This window comes from Cylas formicarius, unplaced genomic scaffold (genome assembly GCF_029955315.1).
Source record: "Cylas formicarius isolate icCylForm1 unplaced genomic scaffold, icCylForm1.1 PGA_scaffold_216__1_contigs__length_13512, whole genome shotgun sequence".
Taxonomy (NCBI): domain Eukaryota; kingdom Metazoa; phylum Arthropoda; class Insecta; order Coleoptera; family Brentidae; genus Cylas; species Cylas formicarius.
In genome coordinates this window covers 1-9,838 of record NW_026844272.1, presented here as the reverse complement: position 1 = coordinate 9,838, position 9,838 = coordinate 1, and the positions used below count along the sequence as shown (strand labels likewise).

Genomic DNA, 9,838 nt, shown 5'->3' with positions numbered 1-9,838 from the left:
TTATAAAATTAGGCGCCGCTCCTTTTCATTTTTGATTCCCGGAAATTATTATAGGATTAAATTGAAATAACACTTTAATTTTAATAACTTGGCAAAAAATTGCTCCTTTAATTATAATTTCCTATAATTTCTCTATTACCTTATTTATTTCTATCATTATTATTATATCTTCAATAGTTGGGAGAATTCAATCACTTAATCAAATTAATCTACAAAAAATTCTAGCTTATTCTTCTATTAATCATATAAGTTGATTAATTGCAAGACTAATTAATATACAAATTTTTATTATATATTTTATTATATATTTTATCCTATCAATCAATATTATTATAATTTTAAATGTTAATAAAATCTATTCTTTAACACAATTATTTTATTCTCTAAATGAATTTAAATATTTTAAATTCATTTTTTCTCTTAATTTTTTATCTATAAGAGGATTACCGCCTTTCTTTAGATTTCTACCTAAATGATTAATTATCAATAAATTAATTAATAATAACTTTTTTATATTAAGATTATTAATATTAATCTCAACTTTAATTATAATTTTCATATATATTCGAATCGCACTTCCTATATTAATAATTAATCATACAGAAATAATTTCCCACTCTAAAAATATTTTTAAGTTAAATCTATTTATTTATTTAACTAATATAATCTCATTTATAGGACTTATAATTTTTTTAATTTTATTTTTTTAAAAAAGAATTTAAGTTAAAAAAACTTTATAAACCTTCAAAGTTAACAATAGAATTTATTCCTAATTCTTAAACTATAAACCAATTTAAATTTCCTTTAAGCTTGCATCTTAAAATCCTATTCCTATAGACTATATAGTTTAATAAAGAAATATATTTATATTTATAAATGAATTTACAATTCATCGCCTAAAATTTCAGCCACTTTATTAAATTTACCGAATAAATGACTTTACTCTACTAATCACAAAGATATTGGTACACTATATTTTATTTTAGGGCTTTGATCTGGATTAGTGGGCACTTCTCTAAGTTTTATCATTCGAATTGAACTAAGAAATCCTCAATCATTAATTGGTGATGATCAAATTTTTAATGTAATAGTTACAGCCCATGCATTTATTATAATTTTTTTTATAGTTATACCTATCATAATTGGAGGATTTGGCAATTGATTAGTTCCTCTAATACTCGGTGCTCCTGATATAGCTTTTCCCCGTATAAATAATATAAGTTTTTGACTTTTACCGCCATCTTTAACTTTTCTATTAATTAGAAGAATTATTGAAAAAGGCGCTGGAACAGGATGAACCGTTTATCCTCCACTAGCATCTAATATTGCTCATAGAGGAAGTTCAGTTGACTTAGCAATTTTTAGCTTACATTTAGCGGGAATCTCTTCAATTATAGGGGCAACAAATTTTATTTCCACAATTATTAATATACGGCCTCATAATATACCCATAGATCAAATTTCACTTTTTTCTTGAGCTGTCGGTATTACTGCTCTATTACTTCTTCTTTCTCTTCCCGTACTTGCGGGAGCTATTACTATATTATTAACTGATCGAAATATTAATACCTCATTCTTCGATCCAGCCGGAGGGGGGGACCCTATTTTATATCAACATTTATTTTGATTTTTTGGACACCCCGAAGTTTATATTTTAATTCTTCCAGGATTTGGAATAATTTCTCATATTGTCTCTCAAGAAAGAAATAAAAAAGAAACTTTTGGAACTTTAGGTATAATTTATGCAATATTAGCTATTGGTCTTTTAGGATTTTTAGTTTGGGCTCATCATATATTTACTATCGGAATAGATGTTGATACTCGGGCCTACTTTACTTCTGCCACTATAATTATTGCTATTCCAACCGGTATTAAAATTTTTAGATGATTAGCTACACTTTATGGAACTAAATTAAATTTTGAACCAACTACACTTTGATCATTAGGTTTCATTTTTTTATTTACTATTGGCGGATTAACTGGAGTAGTCCTAGCTAACTCATCTATTGATATTATTCTTCATGATACATACTATGTTGTTGCCCACTTTCATTATGTTTTATCAATAGGGGCAGTATTTGCAATTATTGCAGGATTTATTCACTGATACCCGTTATTTACTGGGTTAACTCTCAATAATAAACTTTTAAAAAGACATTTTATTGTAACATTTATTGGAGTAAATTTAACTTTCTTCCCTCAACATTTTCTAGGATTAAGAGGAATACCTCGCCGTTATTCCGATTATCCAGATTCTTTTACTAAATGAAATATCATTTCTTCAATCGGTAGATTAATCTCTACACTAAGATTAATATTCTTTATTTATATTATTTGAGAAAGTTTAATTCTTAGCCGACAAACATTAACTACTTTAAATTTTTCCTCTTCAATTGAATGATTAAGATCACTACCACTCGCTGAACATAGATTTAATGAAATCCCTTTAATTACTAAATTCTAAAATGGCAGAATAGTGCATAAGATTTAAGCTCTTAATATAAAGTTTATCTTTTTTTAGAATTGTCTACTTGAAAAACATTAACATTACAGGACAGTACTTCACCCTTAATAGAACAATTAATTTTTTTCCATGATCATAGATTAATAATTTTAATTATCATTACAATTTTAATTAGTCAAATTATATTATCTTACTTATTAAATAAATTTAACCATCGATTCTTTTTACAAAACCAAACTATAGAACTAATTTGAACTATTATACCCATTATAATTTTAATTATAATTGCTTTGCCATCTCTGCGATTATTATATATTATAGATGAACTAAATAAACCTGCCCTTTCTATTAAAATTATCGGACATCAATGATACTGAACATATGAATATTCAGATTTACAAAATTTCAATTATGACTCTTATATAATTCCACAAAATAACTTCAACTTTCGATTATTAGATGTTGATAATCGAATAGTAATTCCTTTTAACACTTACATTCGCCTATTAATTACTTCAGAAGATGTCATCCATTCATGAGCTTTACCTTCAGCTGGGCTAAAAATTGATGCAACTCCTGGACGTCTTAATCAAGCAAATATATTTATTAATCGAACCGGAATTTTCTTTGGTCAATGCTCCGAAATTTGCGGTTCCAATCATAGGTTTATACCTATTGTAGTAGAAAGAATCTCTTCTAATTTTTTTCTTAAATGATTAAAAAATAATTAACATTAGATGGCTGAAATTTTAAGCATTGATCTCTTAAATCAATTTATAGTAAACTAAAAAATTACTTCTAATGAAAAACTTAGTTTTATTATAAAACATTAACTTGTCAAGTTAAAAATATCTGCGCCCCGTTAGTTTTTAATACCACAAATAGCTCCTTTAAGTTGATCATTTTTATATATTTACACAATTAGAATTTTTATTATTATTATTATTTTAACTTATTATATTTATTTGCCTAAAATTAATAATAAAATTTATTTTAAAAATTTAAATTTACCTAAAACTTACTGAAAATGATAATAAATTTATTTTCTTCATTTGATCCTTCTACAAATTTATTTAACTTAAATTGGCTAAGAATTATATTAAGTTTGATTCTATTACCATCTTTTTTCTGATTTATTCCTTCTCGTTATAATATATCTTGAATTATTCTTACTAGAAGAATTCATAAAGAATTAAAAATCCTGCTTCCTCAAAATATAAAAAGATCAACATTAATTTTATTAAGAATTTTTATTTTTATTATACTAAATAATTTCATAGGATTATTCCCTTACATTTTTACTAGAACCAGCCATATACCTATTACTTTAAGTTTAAGTTTAAGATTATGACTAACTTTTATAATCTTTGGCATTACCTTTAATACAATAAATATATTAGCTCATTTAGTGCCCATGGGAGCCCCTGCTCTCTTATTGCCATTTTTAGTAATTGTTGAATTAATTAGAAATTTAATTCGCCCAATAACATTAGCCATTCGTTTAACGGCTAATATAATTGCCGGCCATTTATTATTAACCTTATTAGGAAATATAGGTCAATATATAAATTTTCTAACAATTAATGTTTTGATTTTTATTCAAATTTTATTACTAATTTTAGAATCTGCAGTGAGCTTAATCCAAGCATATGTATTTTCTATTCTTATTACTCTTTATGCTAGAGAAATTCATTAATGACAACTCAAAATCATCCTTTTCATTTAGTAAATCCAAGGCCTTGACCACTATTAATTTCTTTTAATTTATTAAATCTATTAATAGGGCTTATTTCTTGATTCCACTTATATCAAATTGATCTATTGATTTTTAGATTAATTTCTATACTATTAATTTTATTTCAATGATGACGAGATATTACACGAGAAAGAACCCTCCAAGGATTGCATTCTCTAAAAGTTTCATCCGGGCTCCGATGAGGGATAATTTTATTTATTACATCTGAAATTTTATTTTTTATTTCATTTTTTTGAAGATTTTTCCATAATAGTCTTTCTCCTAATATTGAATTGGCAATAATATGACCCCCTAAATCAATTAATACTTTTAATCCTATAAATATCCCCTTATTAAATACATTAATTTTGTTACTTCAGGTATTACAGTAACTTGGGCTCATCATAGATTAATAGAAAATAACTATTCTCAAGCACTTCAAAGACTTATATGAACTATTGGCCTAGGGATCTACTTTACTCTACTTCAAGCTCTTGAATATTATGAAGCTTCGTTTTCAATTTCAGATTCTATTTATGGAACTTGTTTTTTTATAGCAACTGGATTTCATGGATTTCATGTTATTGTTGGTACTACATTTCTCTTAATTATAATAATTCGTCTATTTATTAGGCATTTTTCTTCAATTCATCACTTTGGATTTGAAGCTGCCGCATGATATTGACACTTTGTAGATGTAGTATGATTATTTTTATATTTATCTATTTACTGATGAAGAAGATAATTTTATTTATATAATATAAATTATTATATTTGACTTCCAATCAAAAAATCTAAATTTTTAGTATAAATAATAATAATAATTTTTTATCTATCATTAATAATTATAATCGTTATTTTAATATTAATAATCTTAATTAATTTTTTATCTATAAAAACATTAATCGATCGTGAGAAAAGTAGGCCCTATGAGTGTGGATTTGATCCAAAAAATAATTCTCGTATACCATTTTCATTACATTTCTTCTTAATTGCTCTAATTTTTTTAATTTTTGATATTGAATTAACATTACTCTTACCAATTATTTTCTCATTAAAATTTTCAAATATTTTTAGATTATTTTACTCTATTAGTTTTTTTTTAATTATTCTTTTACTGGGGTTATTTCACGAATGGAAATTAGGGGCATTAGAATGATCAAACTAAAGGATAATAGTTTAAGAAAAACATTTAATTTGCATTTAAAAGATATTCCATAAATTTATCTTATAAAATAGTATGAAGCAAAAAATTGCCTTTAGTTTCGACCTAAAATTTAGATGAATAATCCTTACTTTAATTGAAACCAAAATAGAGGTCTATCACTGTTAATGATAAAATTGAGTTTTCTCCAATTAAAGAAATATTCTTTAAACTATGCTTCTAACATAGGTTCAAAGCGCTAAGTGCGTTTATATTTCTATATATATATATATATATATATATATACATAGAAATATTTATATAGTTTAATTTAAAACATTACATTTTCACTGTAAAATTGATATATTTATCTATAAATTTATTATTTAAAAATAAAATTATTTCCTTAGTATCTTCAATACTATGCTCTATTATATAAGCTATTTAAATTATTAAATTAAATAATTAAAATAAAAGTAAAAATAAGAATTAAAAATAAAAATAATAAAATTTTAAATTTATCTATAAAAATCTTTTGTAATCCCTTAGAAGAATTAATTAATGAAAAAAAATAATTTTTTTCTTCCATAATACTCCATTCATCCTTGATCTAAATAATTTAATTTTTGACCTAAATTTAATACTAAATGATTCAGCCCATAAGTTGATAAAATTGGTATATTTCATATAAAAGATTGAAACTTCACTAAATTAAGAAACCTTAGAGATTTAATTTTTATATTAATTCTTATTTTTGATAACTTAAAACCTAAATAAATCCCTAATAAAATTATTAAAAAGGATAGTAATTTCATTATTAAAGGTAAAAAAAAAATATATAGGATAAATAAAAATAATTCAAGAAAACATCCTCCCTCTAATAACGATAAAAATTAATAATCCAAATAATCTCTTTATTATCAAATTATTTCTTTCTTGAATAGAACATAAACTATAATAATTATAATCACCTAAAACTAAATAATTAATTAATCGAAAAGTATATATTACTGTCAAACCAATAGATAAATAAAAAATAAAAAATATAAATATATTTATATATCCTATTCTTATTCTTTCTAGAATTAAGTCCTTAGAATAAAATCCCGATAAAAATGGTATCCCGCATAAGGCTATATTTCTAAAAAAAAAAATTCTAGAAATAACCGGTATTTGATTAATTAATCTTCCTATATAACGAATATCCTGACATCCTCTAAAATTATGAATAATAATTCCTGCACATATAAACATTAAAGCTTTAAATAAAGCATGAATTAATAAATGGAAAAAAGCTAAATCTACTCTACCTAAAAATAAAATTCTTATCATAAATCCTAACTGCCTTAATGTTGATAAAGCAATAATTTTTTTTAAATCATTCTCAAAATTAGCTGCAATACCAGATATTAATATAGTTATTATTCTTAAAAATAATATTAAAAATATTAATCTTCTACTAAAAGCTTCTTGAAATCGAATTAATAAATAAACTCCTGCAGTTACTAAAGTAGATGAATGAACTAATGAAGAAATGGGAGTTGGGGCAGCTATAGCTGCTGGCAATCATGAAGAAAAAGGAATTTGAGCTCTTTTAGTAAATGCAGCTAAAACAATAAATAATACTAATACCTGTATAGAAAAATCTCTTTTTATAAAATTTAAATAATAAATATAAGATCAACTACCATAATTTATTATTCAAGAAATTGATAATAATAAAGCCGCATCTCCGATACGATTAGACAAAGCTGTTAACATACCTGCATTATAAGATTTAACATTTTGATAATAAATTACTAATAAATAAGACACTAAGCCCAAGCCATCTCATCCTAATAAAATTGACACTAAATTTGGGATTAATAATAATATAGAAATAACAAACAGCAAAATTAATATGATAAATCGAGAAATATTTAAATCTCCTTTTATATAATCTTCTCTATATAAAATTACCATTCTGGAAATAAATAATACATATCCTATAAATATACAAGATATTCAATCAATTAATAAAGAAAAAATTAAAGAAACGGAATTAAAATTTAATAATTCATACTCTAACAAATAAACTTTATCCTTAATTAATAAATTTATACTAATTAAAATTAATAATACAGAAAAAATCAAAATCCAAAATGAATAAATTTTACAAATTTTTATTACTTAAAATGTTTCCATTTCTTTAATTCCACAAATTAATATTTTATTTATATAAAATATTTAAGTTTATTAAAAATTATAAATTAATAAATTTCTAATTAATAACAATATATTTAAAGGTATTCAATGTAATAATAATAAAAAATGTTCACGAATATTTATATTTATAAATCTAAAAATATAAGAACTAAATTTTCCATGCTGAGAAAAAGAATATAAATATAATGAATAAGCCCCTCTAAAAAATGTAGTTAAAAATAAAAATAATATATTCAAATTTCTAAATCTGACTAAACTATTAATTAAAAAAATCTCACCTAATAAATTTATTGAGGGGGGGGCTGCTATATTTGAAGAACATAATAAAAATATTCATAAGCTTAAAGAAGGTATAATATTTAAAAATCCTTTTCTTAAATAAATTCTTCGTCTTATTGTTCGTTCATATATTATATTTGCAATACTAAATAAACCAGAAGAACATAAACCATGGGCAATTATTATAATTAAAGCCCCAAGTATACCTATATAACTTAACCTTATAATTCCAGCTAAAGCTAAACCCATATGAGAAACAGAAGAATAAGCAATTAATAATTTTATATCTCTTTGACGTAAACAAATTATAGAAATAACTACAGCTCCGAACAATGAAATATTTATAATTAATAAATTTATAAATTTAAAATCTAAAAATATAATTATTACTCGAATAAGCCCATATCCTCCTAATTTTAATAAAACGCCAGCTAATACTATTGATCCAGAAATTGGGGCCTCTACATGAGCCTTTAATAACCATAAATGAAAAAAATATATCGGTATTTTAATTAAAAATACTAACACTATACTTAAATATAAAATTAATCTAAAAGAAATTTCTAAATTAAAAAAAGTTAATCTTCCATATATATAAAAAATAAAAAAAAATACCTAATAATAATGGGAATGATCCAAATAATGTATATATTAACAAATAAAATCCAGCATCTAAACGTTCTGGTTGTCTACCCCATCCAATAATTAAAATTAAAATTGGAATTAATCTAGCTTCAAAAAATAAATAAAATATAAATAAATCTATTGATATAAATGATAATAATAAAAAAATTATTAATAAACAAATTAAAAATAAAAAAAGATCTCTATATTTATTTTTTCTATATAAATTTTCAGAAGCTATGATTATTAAAGAACCAATTCAAATACTTAATAATCTAAGACAAAAAGATATAATATCTATACCTAATATATATCTAATATTAATTATATAATTCTGTATTCTAAATCCAAGTATTAAAAAAAAACTAATAATAAATATTATAAATTGAATCAATCAAAATATATTTAAATAACTTAAAGGTATCAATATTACTAATATAAGAATATATTTTATCATAATAATAATATAGAATTTAAATAATCATTTCCATATCTTCGAATTATTAATACAAGCATTGCTAAACCTAAAGCACCTTCGCATACACTTACGGTTAAAAATATTATTAAAAAAAAATAATCTCTTAAATTAAATCTTAATACTAATCCTATATTAAAATATAAAGAAATAACTAAAAACTCTAATCTTAATAATATCAATAATAAATAATTACTTTTTATAATAAAAAATAATAAACCAATAATAAACATTACTCTTCTAAATATATAAAAATTAATTATCATTATATTTTAACTTAAATAATTTAATTAAAATACTGGTCTTGTAAACCAGAAATGAAATATTTCTTTAAGTTTCAGAAAAAGAAAACTCTATCCTTAATCTCCAAAATTAAAATTTTATTTAAACTATTTTCTGATATAATATATTTCTTATTAAGAATAAATTTATCCTTATCCATTATAGTATTACTTATTAATCATCCAATTTCAATGGGAATTATTATTCTTTTACAAACAATTATAATTTCCTTAATTATTGGATTAATAAATTTAAATTATTGAGTATCTTATATTCTATTCATAATTATTGTAGGAGCATTGATAATTATTTTTATTTATATAACAAGAATTTCCTCCAATAATAAATTTAAAAAATTTTATAATATTTTAGTTACTTTTATTATTATTAATCTTATTAATATTTTAATAATTTATATATATGACTCTTATTTTATCTATTTTAAAAATTCTAATGAAATATTTAATCCTCACAACATAGAACTATTCTTAAGAAAATATTTTAATTATCCTAATAATTTTATTTTAATTATAATTATAACTTACTTATTAGTAACTTTAATTACAATTGTAACAATTACTATAAATAATTTCGGGCCCCTACGTAAAATATTCTAATGATAAATTCACC

At 22.3% G+C, this 9,838-nt stretch overlaps 1 pseudogene; it reads left to right on the top strand.

Moving 5' to 3' along the window:
* Nucleotides 1-908: 908 nt before the first annotated feature.
* LOC132697548 (cytochrome c oxidase subunit 1-like) lies at nt 909-4,949 on the top strand (annotated as a pseudogene).
* Nucleotides 4,950-9,838: the final 4,889 nt, after the last annotated feature.